General features: G+C 43.8%; 1 protein-coding gene across 1 annotated transcript in view; it reads right to left on the bottom strand.

Annotated features, from left to right (window-relative positions):
- CGNL1 (cingulin like 1) overlaps positions 1 to 20,667 on the bottom strand; it is a 149,347-nt gene extending 128,680 nt beyond the window's left edge. Inside the window, exon 1 of the mRNA XM_088445190.1 lies at positions 20,556 to 20,667. The gene's annotated coding sequence lies outside the window, so the exon portion shown is untranslated. The remainder of the gene's footprint in view (positions 1 to 20,555) is intronic.
- Positions 20,668 to 21,332: the final 665 nt, after the last annotated feature.

Here is a 21,332-nt window from a genome sequence, read left to right as displayed (position 1 = left end):
TGGTCCTTTTGTGAAAACCAATACTTGTGTCATTCTCAAAACTTTTGGCCATGGCTGTACAGTGATTCTGAAAAAAAATAATTAATGGTAACATAAGCTAGATCAACAATTTATCATATGAAGTAGTTCATGTTAGAAATGCGTGTGTACAGACGCGGTGACATGGCAGTATTATGTACACACCATCGAATTCCTTATCACTACAGAAAGCCCAGTTGCTTAACCAGTATGTGGGTTTATTGCAGGATATGTGATGTACAGCCATATTCACTGTGATAGGCTGGTTTATGATAGAGTGGAGCGGTGTGTGATACAGATCACCAGCTGGCGACTGTATACAGCTGGTGGATAGCGGCGCAGGATACTGGAACAATGGTACAAACAGTTGAAAACGCTGGTTCTCAGACCGAAGTAGAAGATATCCATCTCCCACTGTGTCACTCTCTCACAGTAACAAGATGGTGCCGCGCATGCACAGTACTGACCTTGGTGGCCATCTTGGATCAGGGAATATAGCCTTCCTGGAAGTACTTTAAGCATAGAGTCTGCGCAGTAGCGCACTCCACTATCAAGAACTCAGCGGTTGTGTTAAATTACATATAAGGCTTGGGGGTCTATTTACTAAGCAGTGTTAGGAGACAGAGTGAAAAGTGATAAGAAAGTGATAAGGTGCCAGCCAATCAGCTCCCAACTGTCATCTCACAGGCTGTGTTTGGAAAATGACAGTTGGGAGCTGATTGGCTGGCACCTCATCACTTTCTTATCACTTTTCACTCTGTCTCCTAACACTGCTTAGTAAATAGACCCCTTGGTGATTTACCATGGCATATCATTTATTCATATTGGGTCTTAGTGCATACAGGGCCTCATTAGAGTAGGACATACTATATGTCTTTATTTGGACGTATTCTGCATGTGTATACTGCGCATACATACCAATAATGCAAACATCTGTACATACACATGGAGTGGCAGAAGCACAGTACAAGAAGGACGTGATCACGTAACTACAACACAAGATATGGAGGCATGCTCAGATAGCATTTTAGGAGGCATATGTCTAGCAAGAGTGGGAGCGTAGGTACAATGATACACAATGATGATGGTGAGGACTACACAATGATGATGGTAAGGACTATCAGCATATCTAGTTCCTTCTGCTTGGCTAAATGTGTATCGATCCCATCAGCTGATCGTACTTAGGGCGTGATTCAGATCTGTATACAATCCTGATGGTTTACGTTACAAATCCGATGCGGCTGCGCAGATCCAGGACCCATTCTGCGCATGTGCAGAACAGGTCCTGCATAATTGCTCGCAGTCCTGCCTTAGCAGCAGCATGATTAACATGATGCAGTGTTTGGGGGACGGAGCAGGGGCAGCAACCAGGAATGTTCCCTATTTTATCGGTGTGCCGAGCCCAGGGTCTACATCGGCGAACGCAGACTTCCTGGACCCGGCAGTGGGGTTCCAACAGCCAGGCTGAGTAAGCTTCAGCTTACACAGACTGCCCAAGGGCAGCGACCATCGCCGCAGATGGTTGCAATGGTGATCCGAAGCAGCGTCTAGGGACACCTATTTGTCATTTCCAATCGGTGTACTACGGTGTGTGTAAAAAAGCAATGCAACTGCATTTCCTGCTAGCTCTGATAAAGCACATCTCTACACCATCTATACGCCACTGTGTGGTGTAAGCATACACGCTTTCTATGCCTGATGTACTCCTGGCACAAATGCTTCCGTTTTGGAGCTTGACATCTTGAGAAGCGTCTGTATTAACACCAAACTTACTTACAATCCCGGAAGTTGCGGGAGGCTCACGATTTTTCAGGTAGCCCCCCGCATCCCTGGGAGTTTAGGCATATCTCCCGCATGCTGCCCACTTCCTAGTGAAGTGGGCAGGATGTGGAGATTTAATGGGGAATTCGTGGGTCCATGAGAGGGTGGGGCTAAGTTTCAAAATTTGAGTCATTTAACCCCACCTCCTCCTTGCGGACCCCGCAAATCTAATTACATCAACAGCCCGGCCCCGCACCCTGAACCGGCCTGCAGGATGTATACAAAGTCGGTATATGATTAACACGTGTGTAAATGTGCTTTTTTTTTTATACATGTGGATTTTCCCTGCATATGTTCTGAGTGCATATGCATCCATTTTGCTACTAGAGGAACACAGGTGAATGTACTGCCCATTGGCCATTATGCTTTTACATGACCTTCACAGCAGTAACGTGCGGTGAGGTGAGGTCAATGGCTGGGGAGGTACACATGTATAAAAAAACACAATTTTTAGATCAAAACTCTGGAGCATGATAGGGAGTATGATAGGGGAGGGAGTATGACAGGGGGGCACAGCCTCCCCTACCTACCCTGACCACATGCCCTTGCTTCACAGACCCTTCACATCAATCAAATATATTTTCAAGACTCACTACAGGATTCGTCCTTAGTGAAAAATAAAAAAAATATTATTTCTGTATTTGTGCCCTAGACCCATATTCCCTCCTGAAGAGGAACACCAACATTATATATTTTATTTTTATGCACACACCCCCAGTGTTATGTACTGCTAATTATCTGCCATCACTATCTTCAAATGCCAAAGTAAATGAACTGCTGGAGGGCACTGAACTGTTTTTGTGCCCAACCATTATTCATTCACCACAAACCACAAGTGCTGGTTCTATAACCACATATATTCCACTGACAAAACGAAACTGCCACAAGGTGATAACTTCTGTTTTCTCCATTGTGTCTCGTATACTGTTTAGATTAGATACTTTCTACTGTCATACTGTATTTTAGTGGATATTGATTTAAAATAGGAGGGGCTGACCATCTTCTATACATATATATAGAAAAAATATATGTTTGTAGAGATGAGGCGTCCAAACAGCTCCCTAAACAACGATGCAGTGCCGTTTACATATAAACTTGAAGTTGTCAAGTGGTGAGACGTGAATTTCTTCTGAACAATACCTGCCCTGCGCACAGGCAGAGAATATTACATAGTAAACTAGTACTTTAGACCAGTCATTCATTGGTTGCTAGCTATAGTGGATGCCATTGCAGGGATTTTTATAAATCTCTTTCCCTTTCTCCCACCCCACCCTCCCTCTGTTCCTCACATGTCTCTGTCTCCATTCCTACCAACTCTCTCTCTAACCAAGTCTCCCTATATTCGTCCCATCTCGCTCCGTTCTCGTCACCCATTTCTCTCTCGTACAACGGGTAGTGTAAAATGCTTCTTGTCATGCCTGTGCATCAGGAGAGGAGGGGGTTGCACCACCCTTTGTACGATGCTCATGTCTGATAGAACATGCATTTTACCGTAATGCAGCCATCATTGCGGAGGTTGGGGTTGGTATCTGGCTGAACTTTGATGGAGTCAAAAAGGTATGTGAGGCTCTGTAAAGCCAAGAAAGCTGGGGGTGAAAAGAGGCTGTTGCTATGGCGACAGGCAGCTTAGCTGCTCTTTGTCCGTTACAGTGGGTGGCAGTTAGCTGGGAGAAAGGAGAGGCTGGGGTGTCTGCCAGCCAGTGAGAGCTTTTAGGGTAGGGAGAGGCGGCCTCCTTCCATCTCTATACTTAGTGAGCGCTACACACAGCCTTAAGCTGGGTACATCTCCAAACTAATAAAAGGGTACAAATTTGTGTGTGAAGTTATTTGTGAGGATTGAGTTTCCAGGATACTAAATACTTGATCCTGTGTAAAGTACTATATGTAAAATTTAATATATCAAGGGGTAAATGAAGCAGCACAATGTTCTGTATATTTCTATAGACGGTGAGTAAATTAATTGTTACTAGAACAAATACTAGAGTCATACTTGGCAACATTTTGTAGCTCCCTGCCAGGAAATGGACGTCCCTGCAACCCATTATGGTGGCATTTTGAACAGGGTTTAGAGCTATGATGACACGCGTCACTGAGAATTGTATCTTCAAGCCCCATTAATGTAAATTTCAATAGGAAGTGAACAGGATGTGGGAAAGTGTTCCACTCTTCAGGGGGTCCATTTGTGAGACATTCCGGGACAGTGGGCATGTATGTCCAACCTCTGCCAAGGACTAAAGCAACTTACATGGCACTAGCTAGTATAAAATAGGTAAAAAATAAATAAAACAACAGTCAAGCTAAAAGGTCCCCCGGCGTCTTCCTCCGGCGGTCTGGTGCGTCCTCTGGCTCCGGAGGCTGGTCGGACACTGTGTTCTCCCAGCAGAACACAATAAAGATTAGAAAAAAAACTTTTTTTTTCTTTCTAATCTGTACTGTGGTCTGCTGGGAGACCATGTGACAGACCAGCAGGACGGAGGCGGAGGCTGCTGCGCGGACAGGTAAGTGCTTAAGGGGGGGGGAGAGCGGGGGGAGGGAGGGCAGGTGAGCGGAGGGGGGGACACAAACGTACCGCATGTGTAGGCAGTGCTGCGCATGCGCTGGGTTAACGAATTTAACAGCGCATGCGCATCACTGTTTCCAGCTGCGGTAAGTTAGTGTAGACAGGGATATCTATCTATTTTCTGGAAAGCGGTCATCACAAAAATGACAGCTTTTCGGAATAGATAGTGGCGAGGAGGAATGATGAATTCCTCTGGTAATTAGGTAGAACTCCATGCGAGTTCTAAATCTAATTACCTCCAGGGAAAGTTTAGTAATGATGAATAGGCCCCACAGTTACAACAAAAATTGGCAGGTACATAAGACAGGTACACAGTGCTAGATGAGGCCGGCACTGCACCCGTTGCCACCTCCTCCCACTGAACATGTGACATCACGATGTCACAAGGAGGGAGCAGGCCTATCAGCACAGCATCTTTGAGCATCCAAAGGATAGAGCTCTGTACCAGCGATACTGGCTACAGGGTGACATTCCAGGCACCTGTAAGCTTAATGCCGGGGCCTTGGGACAGCTACAGTACTGTCCCCAGGGCCCTGCACAATGGCACACCCCTCCTTACTGCCCTGCAGATACTGTCTAGTTTAAAAATTTTCATATTTGACAAACAAATTATCATAACCACAGATTACATAATTACACACAAGAGATAGGAGGACAGAGAGCACTTCTGAAGAGAGTTAGGACTCGGAGTGGGAATATCAGTGGACACATAGATGGGGCAGAGTAGTTATGGTAGTTCCATAGCAGCTAGAGTGGGGGCCTCTCATAGGTTAAGTTCAAGACCTGACAAACAGTGACCTGTTTAATCACAGCAACACACACACTGGAAAATAGCGAGCAGCCTTACCATGAGGGTTTTGCATGCCTCAGTAAAGAGGCCACTGAGACTGTTTGTTTTGGATTTTTTTATTACTACAATTTTGTCTTATTTGTTATAAAAGAATAAAAGCAAATGCTAAATTATATTTTTATTTCACCAAGACATGCACGCCCCTTACTGTAAGACGTTAAACACAATAGTATTTACAGAATTACTCCCCAAACAGGTAAACTTCCACCAATTTGCTCTGAGTCTAGGAGCCAGGAGTTCAGGGTGATGTCATGTACTTTCCTGCCCAGCTGAGGAGGATATGGAAGGCTGGGATATCAGCAACCTGCTTCCTGTTTCTGATTTGCAACAGTTGTGAAACTCGTTCTACTTTTAATTCAGCTAACCCGAAACCACAGAAGACAATTAATCTCTTCAGTGCAGAAGGAATGAATGATTTCAGAGCCAAAAGGGAATGTAAATAAGAAGTTCCTGTGTAGTCACAGACGTTGGGCTTGGATCATAGTGCAATAAATAGTTAAATATAAAATTCTCCCCAAGTGGTGAATGTCAATGTCATAGTTATTTCAAATGAGGACAATAATTTGCCATGTAGAAGATGCATTATACCCTTTTCCACTGCCCCAAATACCCGGGTTATTGTAGCGTCAACCCGGGTAGTGGCTAAGTGGAAAAGGCTCCTAGGAAAAATCAATTGACCCGGGATTTCTTCCCGGGTATCAAGCAGGGTTTTTAGCAGGTAAAACCCTGGTCAGGCTCAGTGGAAACAGGTTACCCGATCTTCAGACCCAATACCCGTTTCCAGCATGGTGATTGGCTAGTATTCAGAAGCTGTCTGTGTGACAGCTGTCACCAGGGAGGGAGAGATTACAGCCTCCCAGTATGGTCCGGACCGTTCCTGATTTACCCCGTCCCCGCTTCATATGGGGAGGTTATAATCAGGGGTGTAGCGAGGGTGGTTCCAGTGGAGCATGAGCTCCGGGCGCCAAAATGGACAGAGGGCGCCATTCAGGTTTCCGGAATTCATGGGGCACTGCACAGTATGACGGCCGCCTGTTAGTTTTATGTCGGTTTGTTTGCTCTATATCCTAAATAAGTTATGGATCCGAGATCCGTTTCTACATTTCATGCTCCCTCAAGCTACCCAGATTGTCTCCCCTCCGGCCCTCCCTCCTCTGTGATCATCTTCTGTCACCTCCCCTTTCATGTCAGATTAATTACATTCACTTCTCACCTCTGTAATTCCCTCCCCTCTCTACCATGGGATCTGCTCTTTGCCCCTGTCCTCTCCTTTCTTATTGGCTTCTGTCACCACCTCTACCCTCTCCTTTTCTTATTGGCAGGTATGAGTTTAAAAAAAGCACTGCTTTGATATGTAAAGTAATGAGGTGTTCCTAGGCATGACCACACAGTGTTATTTCAAAGGTCTTTTAAAAAAATACTGTATTAGGAGACCTGAATAATGGTGGTAGACAGAACATGGTTAGTAGTACTTACATTAATATAGGTGTAATGTATATTTGTGAAGTAGGAGCATAGCTGAGAATGGAGCTTCCCATAGGTGTTCCCACTCCAGTGAAAGCTGCTTGGGGCCATAGTTGCAGTAATGAGCTGTGTACCCTGTGGAATCTCACTCTAGCACATGTACTCTGTCAATTTAAGTTAAATGATCAGAATATATCATACAATCTCCTCTACTGACTAATAACAATGATTCAAATTAGATAAAAGTCAGATCCTAGGTGCTATACATAATAAAACAGTGCCAAACGGAGATACCACTTAATGCCAGATAGTGCATCACCGAAGCATTCTATTCCCTCAATGCCCAGCGTGATACTGCCTTTGTTTGCGGTTTTCTCTTAATTTCAGTATTCCCATACAGGCTGGCCATACCCCCCTGGCACATTGCTGCAGGCTGGCCATACCCCACTGGCACAATTGCTGCAGGCTGGCCATACCCCACTGGCACAATTGAGTACAGGGGGGGCGCAACGACACGCACTTTCTCCGGGCGCCATGGTTCCACACTACTCCTCTGGTTATAATCTCTCCCTGCCGGTCTCCCTGGTGTCAGCTGTGACATCACAGCCTCCCGAAAAGGAAAACCCACCCTCCTCGGGAAGGACCCCTCCCCTGGTCGCCGATCCTCTCCGGTCTAGCGTTCAGGGGAGAGCTGGAGTTTCCGGCACTTGGTGATGACATCATCCCCAAGTGCCGGCACTGCACCCGTGTGCAGTGGAACTGGGGTAAATCCCGGGTCTGACTCGGCTTAGAACCGTGTTCCAAATCCCAGGTCAGACCCAGGATTTTGGTGGAAAAGGGGTATTAGTCATTGTCTGCACAGCTGGGCACCAGAATTATTTATGTGTTAGTTAGAACCTTTAAACTGGTAATTTCACTAAACCCAATCCCTAATGACGGGATCTGTTTATAATGGCCGAACATGTAAGAGTCCACATTGGACTCATTCAGCCATACAACACTTGGACTGAGCACCAGAACCAGAAGAGCAATGCACGACAACTAATGTGTTTGGATGCCAGCTTGCCTGTCACAGGCACGTCTCTGGTGAGGCCTGCCCCAATGAATAATTCCCACCCCTCTGTTGGGTGCATAAAAAAAAATGGTAAGGAAAAATGTTTATGAGAAAGAGAAAATAAAATTAAAAAATTAACCCCACCAGGATGTAAGCCCTGTCTGAAGCTCCCACCAGAGGGCCACATATAATGAGGCGAGGGCCAGCTCAGGCCACAGGTTGTGCATGTCTGCTCTACACTATAAGCCTTCAAAAGCAGGACCCTCTCTATCTCCTGTTTCACATAAGCACCAACCTCGCAAGTACAGTCCTGTTTTTATGTATGATTTCTTATACAGACTGCCTGGTACTGCAGAATTTTGTGTTGCATTGCAGACACTGATTATGACATTGCAAACCAATAAACCTTTTAATTAGTTATATGTTAAAAAAAAAAAAAAAAGAAGACCTAATCAGTCTAATGGTGCATACACATGATCAGATTTTTCCTTCAGATATGAACGATAACGATTTAAATCGTTCAGTCGTTCATATCTGAAGGAAAATCGTTCATATCTGACATGCCTGAACGATGGACGATCAACGATGCGCGTTCCCGTTTGTCAGATAACGATATCTGACATCTGATGTGTTTGCAGTCAGACTTGGACGATTCCATTCATTTTAATGCAGTCAAAAATCGTTCAAATCGTTCAGTCGTTCATCTGACAAGTCTGACAAATCTGACCGTGTGTACGCTCCATTAGTTCCATTATTAAACTCCATTAAGGTGCGTACACACTGGGCGATAAAGTGGACGACTGAACGATAACGATATCGTTATCGTTCAGTCGTCCACTTTATCGTCCATTTTTAACCCCAAAAAGATGAACGATAACGACGACGCGCGTTCCCGCGGGTCGTTCGTCATTATCGTTCATCGGGCTGACATGCAGGCCAACCTGACGATCTTGTCAGGTTGCTGCATGTCAGGGAATGGGGGAGAGAGCCCGACGCTGAACGATATCGTTAATGATATCGTTCAGCGGCTGTGCTCAATGTCATGAACGACACTGAGCACAGCCTGCCGGGGACAACACTACACGATATCGCGAAGGGAGCATATCGTGTAGTGTGTACGCACCATTACATCTTCAATGGTTAGGTAGATGCACTTTCCAATATAGTGTATCACTTTAATCAGCAGAAGCAGCTTGTGCTAAATATTTGCATCACTGTGCAAATAAGACGCATTTGAAGGTAAAAAGTAGCACGAAAAGACGCTCAACGCTACAGAGTCACCTGGTGCTCCCGCGGTTTGTGTAGCGCACAGAGGATATATCTATGTGGACACATCTGTATCTACAAAAGTTACAGATTGAATATGGATAGTAAAAAAAAAAAGTTCACATAGGAAGACATTTCCCTTAATCATGTTTCAACATTTTCTTATTCAATATATTTTAGCACTTAATAATATAAATATGTTTAATTACAGTACTTTTAATTAAGTAAGAGCCCCATGGTCTGATTTGCAGACATAACTTTGAAACTAACTAAAAGAAGTTTCTGCTTTTAAGTATAAATACTGTTAATATAACATAGAAGGATTACTAGTATCATTGTAAATACAGGATGTGGGCCTGATTAATCAAGGATCGCTATTGCTAAAGCGTATGCAGATGGTCGATTGTTGCGTACTGCGCATGCATTGCGGTGCACAAAGGCACCACTGCGATCACACTGCAATCAGGGAGACCAAGCAGAGCCATCACAGAGTGACTGACAGGCGTTTGGGGGGTGGTGACAGGGGAGTGGTTGGAGAAACGCAGGCGTGCCTGACCATTTGAATGCCATTGCATGGACGTGCATAAATTAGCCAGTGCGATTGCATACGCAACTTGTGTACTCACTGCGTGCAACGAAGTTTGCAATTTCTAAGTAAGGTCAGAGCTGCTGTAATTCTGCGTGAGAGACGATGGTACCAATGTTTATGAAGGATTGCAAGGTATTACGGATGTGAGATAGCGGTATTGGGAGCAGTAGGCGTCTCTACGCTGGCGGCATTGTGATAGCAATCATCAGCATATTTTTGCAGCAGACCTGCGTGCAATTACAGAGCTGCGAACACAATAGCGATCCTTGATGAATCAGGCCCTGCATGCAGAAGTTTTAAGGAACATGTTGCATCTGATGATATGGTCCATGGTACGTCTTCTACTACGGAAATATTTTAATTGCACCCCTGAGTTGTTCATTCTGGATCCACCTACTCCTTGCTTCCTCTGATTGCTTAGTCCTATCTATACTGTACCACATCTCTTTGGGTTTTCTGTATCACCTATAGGCTAATGAAACCCAACTGATCTTTCACCATGTGTATTGATCCACAATACTAAGGGGCTCTTGGGGTGTTCGACCAGTGCTGTCGAATAGGGGCGCCACCCCATAGAGGGCGCAGCCCTCCCCAACATCCCAATTTCAGTGGGACATTACTGTCCCGCTGTTCCACCCGTGGGCCGATATGGTCAGTGGGTGGTTAAGTCGGGAAATTGGGGACCCCCACCCCCGCAGCTGTGCTGGACCCCGGAATAGCTGAATGGATGCTGCTCGCATGCACATGGCATCATTTCAGTGCCGGGAGAGAGCTGGGGGAAGCCCAGCTAATGACAGAGTGCTGTGCTTACCCAAAGCCTGACGTTATTTGGAGGCGTGCCATGCCTCCCTGCACCCTAAACCTAACCCTCCCGGGGGGGTGCCTAAACCTAACATCCCCCCGGGGGTGCCTAACCCTAACCCCCCCTTCCCCTAGCCTAATCCTAACCCTCCTGGGGGGGTGACTAACCCTAAGTCCCCCCCAGGAAACCCTAACCTAACCCTCCCCCCCCACCGCGGCTGCCTGCTGCCGCCGCCCGGCTTACCTTTGTTCGGTATGCCGGGCGTCGGTCTCGCAGCGTAGGGCTAATGATAGGCGCCAGGATTTCGACGTCTATCATTAGTACCTTGCCGGGATTTGACGTCGGGAAGCCGGTGGTCTGCATTTTGTCGGCTTCCTGACTGCATAGCACTAGAGAATTCGCCATCTTCAGATGGCGAGTGCTCCTGCTCCGGCATCACAATCCGCTCCTTCCCTATGGGAAGGATCCGGGTTCCGAAGAGGGATCCTTTCAGATTCCCCCCGCCCCTGACCGGCTCCTTCCGCTGGACACTGGGGCTCTTGTGCGCATGCGTGACCTGTAGGTCGCGCATGTGCACTCCCGTCACTGCTCAGACAGGAGCAGTGAAAAGATTCACTGCTCCGAAAAGGAGCAGTGAAGCGGTTCACGGGGCCAGCTGATATCGCATCAACTGTCACCGCGCTGGAGCATTGATGAATTGCTCCGGTAGTCGCAGCGAGTCAGAATGTTAATTATCGGGGTCCGAATAATTAACATAGTGAATAGAACCCTCTATGTCTTTCTGCCATCTCATCACCTCAAACTCAATACCTCATATATTAAACTAACAATCTTTTAACCAGTCAACAGAAGCTCTCTCTATATCTATTAGACAATAAAGTCTACCACTTACAGTAAGCTCACAGCCTAGACTTATTCTGTGTGTGACATACGGGAGCCCCGTGCATCACGCAGAGCTTTTAAAAATTCCAGAAGGAACAATTTACTGTAGTGACATTATTATATTTAGTACAATCCGCATTTAATTTCAAGCGGATTGTAGTGTCATAATTTCACCTAAATTCGCATTGTGGTCTATTTAGACCACAAAGTTGATCACAGGGGGCCAGTTCCCAGCTCTGCTCTGCCTGTCAGAGCGGAGCCGGGGAACCCTGCTTAACGCCATCTCTATATGGCGTTGTTATAGTAGGGCTCCTTCACAATATTTTTTTTACAATTCCCCCTTAGTAAATTTCAGACAGATCACAAATCCCATTACAATTATGGGAAATGCGATCTGCTTGCTAAATAAAGCAGAATTAAAGGGCTTAGAGTAGTTTTTCACAAAAACTACTATAATGGCCCATTAATATATTTAAGTGATAATAAAATAATTGTTAGTAAAAAAACAAAAAAAAAACAAGATTGATATAAAAATATATAATTGTGGTATAGAAACAGTTCACGTACTTGAATGGAATCGGTATGTAAAGCCGGCGGCTGTTTAGCCACCGGATCAAATACCGACAGCGGCAGGCCAACGGGTCGGAATCCCGACTGCATGAGGTAAGTAGTCTAACTCTCCCCTCTCCCCCCCTCCTAACCCTCCCAAACCTAACCTTCCCCCATTAGCGCCCAACCCTAACCTCCCCCCGTTAGTGCCCAACCCTAACCCCCCCTCCCCTCACCCTAAACCCAACCCTCCCGGGGGGGAGGTGCCTAACCCTAACCCCCCCCTAGTGGTACCTAACCCCCCTTTCCCTACCCTAATTCCCCTCCGGGGTGCCTAACCCCAAGTCCCCCCAGGGGTCCCTAACGCTAACCCTCCCCCCTCCCCGTGGCTACATGCTAAAACTTACCTACGTTTGGTAAGCAGGGTGATGGGATTTGGTAGTAGGGCTAATGATAGGTATTAGGATTTCGACGCCTATCTTTAGTCCCATGTCGGGATGTGGCTGCCATGATATCGGCGGGCGGGATAGCGCCTGTCGGTATCCTAACTACATCCAACTTCAATATATGTAAATGTCCCACGCTTGACACAGAGAATCACCCTAAAACTGTTCTCTGGCCCCAATATATAAATCCTGCTACATGTAGCTAAGAAATACCTCCAAAACATAGAAGATGCTACAAAATTTTTATTCATGCACTCCTAGGGGTATATTTACTAAAGTGAGAGTTTTTAGAAATGGAGATGTTGCCCACAGCAACCAGATTCTAGCTCTTATCTTCTAAAGGGAACTAGTTAAATGTTAAGTATAATATGATTGGTTGCTATGGGCAACATCTCCATTTCTAAAACTCTCACTTTAGTAAATATACCCCCTAATCTCCCACATCTACTATTGGAATTTCTTCTGTACATTCTCTAACTCACTCATTCATTCCTACTATCTCTATTAAATGCAGTGGGTAAACTAACTTTCCTGGCACATATTATTCTACAGGTATTCTGCTAGTCCAGTCATTAACTGTACTTTACTAAAATGTAAAATTAAATCCTACTATTAACATATTTTCTCCCAATCCCGGTTACAGTACTTTATCAAGCTGCACCATCTCTATGGAATTCCCTTCTTCCCCCCATCCACAAACCTTCAACAGTTCCCTGAAAATGCATCGCTTTAGGCAGTTTATCAAACTCTCAAACCACCTTCTTAATGTCCCTAGACCAGTGGTTCCCAAACTGTGCACCATGGCGCCCTGGGGTGCCTCGGGACACTTGCAGGTGTGCCTCAGGTTGATTGTCCAGCACCAAATCAATTTATGGTCAATGTAATGTAAATATGTGGAAAAAAAGGAAGCACAAATCTGTCCACCACCACATAAATTAACCTAAGGATGACAACTAAGCACAATTTACTTCATTTTACTACTTTCCTACATTTTTCAGAATTTCTCAATAACAAACTTTTGGATCAGGGGTGCCGTGAAAACAATGCTGGTAGTCTAGGGCGCAGTGATTCAAAAAAGTTTGGGAACCACTGCCCTAGACCATTCTACTACGCAGTTCATACAAAACTTACACTTATTTCTTCCTATACGCAAATAATGTTCTGTCTAGGGGCTGAACTAGCCGACCATTCTTTCGAGGCCCCCACTCTGCTCTCTGAAGATCCCCCCACATTGTTATTCTATTGGGTTTCACTGTGAATATGCTGAAGAACCGAGCCACGGCTTGTTATAAGCATACGCCGCCTTCCTCAAATTTCCGATAATAGTTGTCAATCCCCCGCTTATGACCTCCAATCCAACAGTACATTATGGGGTCAATCTTATTAGGTGCGAATTGCGAGTTGCTATTTTCTCTTTGAATTCGCACAGCAAATTCCTTTTGTAATCCAATTAGCAACTCGCACTGAACCAGTGAGACTGAATTTGCATTTTTCCATTCGCAACTCCCTGAGGGTGAGAGATGGAAAGGAAAAATCTTTATTTTAAGGTTAAAGTGTTGGGACACTGTGCTGAACCCCTTGGACACCCCCCTAAAGACTAAAATATGCAATTGGAATTACATGTCATTTTTGGGGGTAAAAAAAAGTCTTCCAATTACCCCCAAATCAACTTTTTCATTAGTTTAGGCACCCCTAATTTAATTAAAAAAATTTAATTAAATTTTAATTAAATGGGTGAATACATGGCCGTGGCTGGATGTTCAGAGAGACCATCATATGTTCCACCAATCTTGAAAAAGACGCTTACAGGAGTCGAAACGCGTTGATTTTAGTGGCTGGTGAGAAGTCCGTTATCGGTGCACTATACAGATTCTGTGTATTCACCCACTTGAACCCAGGTTTTGTTCCATCCGGAAGGTGATCTGAATACTGTATATGCATGATGGTACGGATGTTCGCATCTTTTAGAATGTGGTGTTAATAAAGAATATTGTTTTTATACACCTGGAGTTTGTTTTTACCTATATGCATCCCAGGTGAAATTGAAAGAGAAGGGAGAAGATTTAAAGATACCTTTATGAGCATGGTGCATGTTTATTTTATGTAAGCACAAATGTAAGCCATTATTTGGAGTTTGCCTTTACACACTGAGGTGCCATCTTATTTCCTTTTAAAACAATATACCAAGGTGTTGGTTGAAGATTACTTCTACTTTGGTCTTCTGGGAATTCACACTTGTGTGACTTAGGTTTGACTTTTGTCCTCACTAGTGTATATATCTTCTTCTTCCACAAATATCCACTTGTTTTTGAGAGATACCATCAGGGGAGGATAGAAGAATCAATAACTAAGAACTGTATGGAACAACTTGTTGGCGCGGTTGGAAACCCCGATTTTGAATTGGAGTAAAAGACTTTGGATAAAGTGGTGTTTTATCTGTGGGAGTTCATTGCAGCCCGAGTCGTCAGCGCCTTACTAGTGCAAAAACTATTTATCATGTAGCCCCCACTGTGCATTTTTCTCATGGCAATCTCTCTGGCTTAATATTCAATCTGTGACATGTAACCTCATTTGTCAAAGTATTATTTTTATAAATATTGAAAGCTTGCGAGTCAGGTTCCTATACCGATTTGTCCGTTTGTTAATGTTGTTTTATTATGTAGAAGCATGGAGAAATGTCGGGATCTATAAAAATGTTAATAAAATAATCATTATCAAATTAAAAAGTTTACAAAGCCCTATTGTAAATCTATTCAATGACACAGAGCCACTTATGGGGAAACAATAAGACAATTATTGGCTAGCTAACAAGAGTACATATCATTTAAACACATTGATTATCTTCCTCATGAAATATGTATTTTAAATTATAGTCCTTAGTTTATAGTACTGCACACAACTATTACACTACTCTTCCCTGAGAAGTTACATGTTGACCACATAAAAAGCTACAACTTGAGGCAGAGCATAGATCGAGGAGCTGAAATGGTTTAATTTAATATCATTATTTGCACATACTGAACAGTGAAGTCATAATGTCACCTCTGATTACAGTAGATGACCACTGATAACGTGTTGCACGAGATCCTGCTATTACCTTACAAGTGTATTTTGTATATCAGGAGCTGTACAAAGATGTGTGTGTCTCGCTGTAAACACACATTTATAGCATAGTAAAGAAAGGAAAGGATTCAATCAAGGTCCCGAGGTGCTGACCTCTCTTTTCTTTTCAATGAATGAATGTCTCAGTGTGTAAATTCACTGACTGGGAACAATGACACTGACTTTGAACTGGGAAGCCTGACCCCAGTATCAAGTGATGGTATGCATGTTTTCATCTCGGGATCCCACAGTGAACAAAAATACAAAAAAAAGTGCATTATTGTGTTGTTCTCTTATAAAGAACATGGGTCCCAAATTGATAAATGCAATTTACATTACATTTTAAAATCTAGCAAGCATAGTCTGGTTAGATGATACCACAGACTAAATAAGTATTTAACTGTCAAATTATTCTGTATTAAAAAGAACACATATCCCCATGTAAAATCCAAGAAACTCCAGTTGCAAGCAACATATTCCAACCCAAGGGTTATCCTAGAAACTACAATGTGGTTTGCTTAGACTCACACATAAGTCTCGCTACTGACCACCAGTGAGCCCTAATTGCATAATACAGTAATGTCCATTCTAGAACCCTGCACCTGTCACAACCGGTGCAGTTCCTCATTCCTGCCTGGGGTGTCGCTCTCTGCTCTGGTGCTTCTAGCACACACTGATCTGTACGTCAGCAGTTTGATGCATTAGCTGAGTGTGCTAGAAGCACGAGAGCAGAGAGCAACACCCCAGGTAGGAAAGAGGAACTGCACCGGTTGTGACAGGTGCAGGGTGCTAGAATGAACATCAATCATAATGTAATAAAAAAAATAAGAAGCTAAACATGAATATCATGTGTAACTGTAGTTGCATCAAGAACTATATTTAGCTAACAAAATGCTGCACCGCTGGAAATGTTCAAACTTCATGTAACAATAACAGTGAAGGTTTGATGTTTAGGACACATATACTTTGAACACTAACTAGATATTTATATTAACATTGATTTTTTTTTTTTATTAAAGTGGTCCAATACCCTACACATACGTAGCCACACAGGGGTGTATCTATGGGTCCGAGCAGCCCTGGCAAAGTAATACCCCGTTCTCACTACAAGCAAAAATCGGGGTTATCACACGTGAACATGCAGCAACCTGGGTTACTGTGCAGTGTGAAAGGGACAGGTTGAAAACAGCCAGGATCGAGAGACCTGGCATTTCAACTCTGGTCACAAGAAGAGTTGTATGTGTGTTCAATCTGGCTCGCAGGACAGTGTGATTGGGTAACCTGGGTCAATGTGACCCTGGTCCCGTTCACTGCATAGGAAGTGCGGGCGCTTGGAGACGAGATCATCTCCAAGCGCCGGCGCACCACGTGATGGTGGTGATGTCATTGACCTGGCATTAGTGCTGGGTCGGGCCGTCAGTCGGGTTGCACCTGGGATGGGCGTGTAAACAAAATCCCGGGTGTGACCCAGCATACAGATGTCAAAGGGGACTGGCACCCCCATCCGAATTTTAAATATGGTAAGAGAACAGCTGTTAAACTCAATAACCCATTTTTAATTTTCTGAATGGTCACTAACGTGTTTCTGCAAGTAGTTCAAGGTCTATAGACCTGTCCTCTAATTTATAACCGGAGATGTTCCTCCCCCAAATCAGATGCCTCTGGGGGCTTGATCTCCATTTGCCTGCTGCCGGCAACACCCGCTCTATCCCCTCTAGGTTGAAAGAGCAGGAAAAAAGGACTTGGTCGCCTCTCTCCACCTCTCGCAGGACTGAAAGCTACGGACGTCCTCTAACACACAGCCACTGGTACGCTGCCGCTCTCCCTCATTTTTACCCCACCTCAGGTCCCCACCTCGTCTGGCCGCACTTTATTTGATTGCCGGCTCCTCCACTGAGCCGCTTCACGGACCTACAATGGATATAGGGGCAGGTTCCTTCGTCCTTCTCACTGACTGATGGAGATTCTGTCAGTCTGACGTGGCGGCTGTATAGTCACACCAGACAAGTCTCTCCCCCGACACTTGAACTCCCTCTTCTGTCGTGCTGTGCAACGATAGGCCCTTATCCTTTGGCTGCTACCTTCTCTGGTGATTCTGGCTAGTGGCCCCCTCGGCCAGTGCCATCCTGGCCAAGAGGTAGATATGCCCGTCACCCACGATGAAATCGCTTCTTCCAACATTTTTTTTATTTGAGGTGTTCTAGTTGTATTACTATGCATAGGGGCCCTGTCACGGGAGTGGCCCACGTGACCAGCAGCGCTATACAGACTGGTGGTAGCAATGCCTTCACCCACCACTCACACCAATGTCCCTGTGCACAGACTGCTATGTAGCCTATCCTATTTCAGTGAACTCAGGCTCAAAGCATCTTTCTCCCTACCCCTCACCAGCCGTGCGCATGGTGCCACACCTATCTCTTGCATTGGTGATGTCAATACATTTTGTTTTTGTTATTGCTCAGCTTTAACTTGAAGGATCGAACTGAAGTAAAGTGCAGGTTATTTCTAGGGGTTTCCACTACATAATGATGCAGTTTTCATAAAAATCGGTTCAGTAGTTTGAAACAGACAGACACAACGTTCTTATAATATTACTATAGATGAATGATCTCTACCTAATTTAATAGTGTTTAGAGTGTGTTCTCAATGCCCACCTGCAGCATAGTGTACATACGTACTGTGCGAGAACGCTCACCAATGCTGCAGACAATGTCAAAGTTGACACACAGTGAAGGGAATGCTTATCAGAATGTGTCTGTCCACAGGCCCAGTCACTTTCATGTTTTGGATAAGCATTGATGAGTATTTGGCGGCCTTAGCAACACTTAATGATAACCTGATTTCAACGTCCACATGTGCAAGCCCTACACTTCAATAATAACAATTACCAAAAATGATGGCACCATCTGCCACCGCTGCTGCTAGTACACCCAGACAGGTCCAAATTGATGGGCTGTCATATCCTAGAACTTGTGCAACAGTTACTGTAATAAGGGTAGACTCAAAATATGGTCTGTTGTGGTAGTCATAGAAGAAAATAGAAAAACACTACTGTGGTGAATCCGCATTCTCTCATTACAAATGAAGTCTGTAGGATGTCTGGATGAGGGACAGGACAAGAAGTCCTTTACAAATGCCAATGTTAGTAAACAGCGGCTTACAGATTGTAAAAAGCTTAATGACATTACCATGTGAGATACCTGTTCATTGAAATACTGGGTCAACTAAATTATCCTGTGTAATGCAAATCATATTACATAATAAAGTGTTCCATATAGCAAAAGGATCACACCCTTCCTCCTCCCCAGGAGTCAACTAATTCATGACACAGGAGGGAGGGGGGATTCAAAAGGTGCCCAAAGTTCAGGAATGCAAAGAATGTTATTGGGAAGCTCTGTACCATCCCCACCCCTTTTAAAAATGGGTATTGTCTAACTACTAATGGGTATTGCCACTATTAGCTATGATGTTACGCTGTGTTTAATATGTCACTCTACTACTAGCCCAGCCAAACATGTGCAGCATGCTCTGTGCTGTTGTTACGAGGGCTGGCCTGTTACTACTTTGGCAGAGTAGTAATTACCTATTGCGAGAATAGGATGAGTGACAACTTGTATTTAAAACAATAAATGGTTATTGAAAAACAAAATAAATATTAAAATACAATCTGTAACCAAAATAAATAATCAGGTAATTTTGCAAAGATGTGTAAACATAGACACAAGTGCAACTAAAATAAATAACTCGTAATAAGTAAATGAAATTACTGATACAGTAAAAATGCAATAACTGAAATGTAATATTGCACTTCTAGGTCAATTTCCTTATTTATTTTTTTATTGTTTTACTTCAAGTTTCTAAAACTCTTACAAAACATGAAAGTGATCAGCATGTATTTTATATACTGTGTCCTACAGGAGTGGACACACATTATTTTGTCTCCAAGACACCAGCTACTAAGAGAACTGTAACATATGTTACAAAAGAGATCTGAAAAACCTGTTTCTGTTCCCAGGCACAATGTACATTACAGGGAAGGTGTACACTGCGCAGCTGAAGGGTTACACAGATTCAGGTCATGCTTTCAGTGACAGAAATTACAAAAACTTGAAAAATGTTGCCTTAAGTGACACACTATTGTGTTGTTATTCTTCTGGTACAGTCACACTGTGATAAGTTGTCCAAAAATGCAATAATATCAGTGCTGCTGGAGGTGGAGGGAGCAGCCCAGAGATTTCCATGTGTTTCCTCTCTGGCAAGAATAGGAAGCATTTTATGAGGTGTTGTACTTAAACAATCAGGGACATCATGGGGCGGTATATAATGCATGTACTAATAGCTTCTAAAACAATGGTCAGATTTTATGCTTATAGATGCAGTGCACAAATGGTATCACTAGTTTGTAAAGAAGAAAGCAGGTTAAACTCAAACCACTGCCTCTGGGAATTCATAAGAAAGAAATTGTAAGGACAATACCTTGCAGGCAATGTCATTGTTAGTAAACACTACATGTGCAGCCAAATCTTACACTGAATATAACCTGATTTATCTGTCATATGGAAACATAACTACTGATCGAGTGATAAAGAAGCTTAAAAACAATACACTATCAGTACATGAGGCTGAAAAGGGGAATATATGTCTTTGCCAAATGTCCTGGAGATACAACTCACAGCTGACACATGTCTCTGGGAGTTATAGTTCACCAGCTGCTGGAGAGCCCCAGCTACCTCCCTGTACAGGTTACAAAGTGGTTAAATAACACTAATCAGTTCAGTCAGAAAGTCAATAAAGACAGCACAGAGAACCAGGCAGCCAAGGTCATTTAAGACTTTTAAACAAGCTGCCTAATAAATTTGGATTTCACAAGTGAACATGTACAGTCAGATACAGAAAACTTACAGAAACAATGCAGATATTAGGTTCTCCTGTTCTGTATACATGGGTTACTTAATGGTTAAACAGTACACAATTACATTTCTGAATGTGTAATAAAATATCTGTATAGCCATGACAAGGTACCTGCAGAGTGTAATCTGACAAACTATTGTGAGAAACTTTGACTTTAGTTCATACATGCTTCTAACACTTACACATCCTCAGCAAAGTGCCTCTATAGAAGTGCGCATGAAGGCGAGCACAATAGTCTTACCTTTCTCAGTTTGTCCCCTCTGCTGTAAAGTTATTACCATATTATTCCAAACACAGTTCAGCTCTCCTCACATCCCACCCCTGCAATAGGTAACCACCCCTTCCTTCTTTTGTTGAGTGGAATCTCAAGTCTGGACTAGACGTCACACTGCCATCTATTGGACAAACATCATATCTGCACTAAGATGTCAAGTATCATAATTTATGCCAGTAATAGGCAACCTGTGGCTCTCAGCTGCAGTGGAACACTTTCCAGCTCCCATCATTTTGAAATCTAAAACCAGGACTGCCTTAAGTTTGCTAAAGACATAAAATCCACCCATTCTTCTTTGCAGTTCCAAATAAGGCAAAACAGTTGTAAGAGCCTATTCCCCAATGTCCTGTTAACTTGCGTTCAACAAGAGGTTAAAAGGTTAAATTATGGCAAACTAAGTATTCTAAGTTAAAGATTTAGAGGCTGATGCAAAGTTAAAAGCAAGTCAGCTGAAATTGCTCCCACAATGCTTGCGCAGCCCTATCCCTGGTTTAGAAGATATGTCTGAAAATAGGCGTAAGTAAACATACACACAACTCTGCACAGGCTGCAATTATGTTGACATGATCTCATGATTTTACTTTATGCCCTGTTTCCACCACTTTATACACCTTCATCCCCAAGAGGAGATGCGACCGAATTTCGTATAAGTCTGAATTGCTCGTAGTTGTGTGCGCTTGGTTCAAGCAGCAAGCACAGCATGAAAACACATAAGATTTGACTTCAGATCTGAAAAGATGAAGC

Source organism: Taudactylus pleione, unplaced genomic scaffold (assembly GCF_031769625.1).
Source record: "Taudactylus pleione unplaced genomic scaffold, aTauple2 ptg000019l, whole genome shotgun sequence".
In the NCBI taxonomy this organism is placed as follows: domain Eukaryota; kingdom Metazoa; phylum Chordata; class Amphibia; order Anura; family Myobatrachidae; genus Taudactylus; species Taudactylus pleione.
The sequence above is the reverse complement of the archived record's forward strand: the minus strand, read 5'-3'. Positions and strand labels throughout refer to the sequence as shown.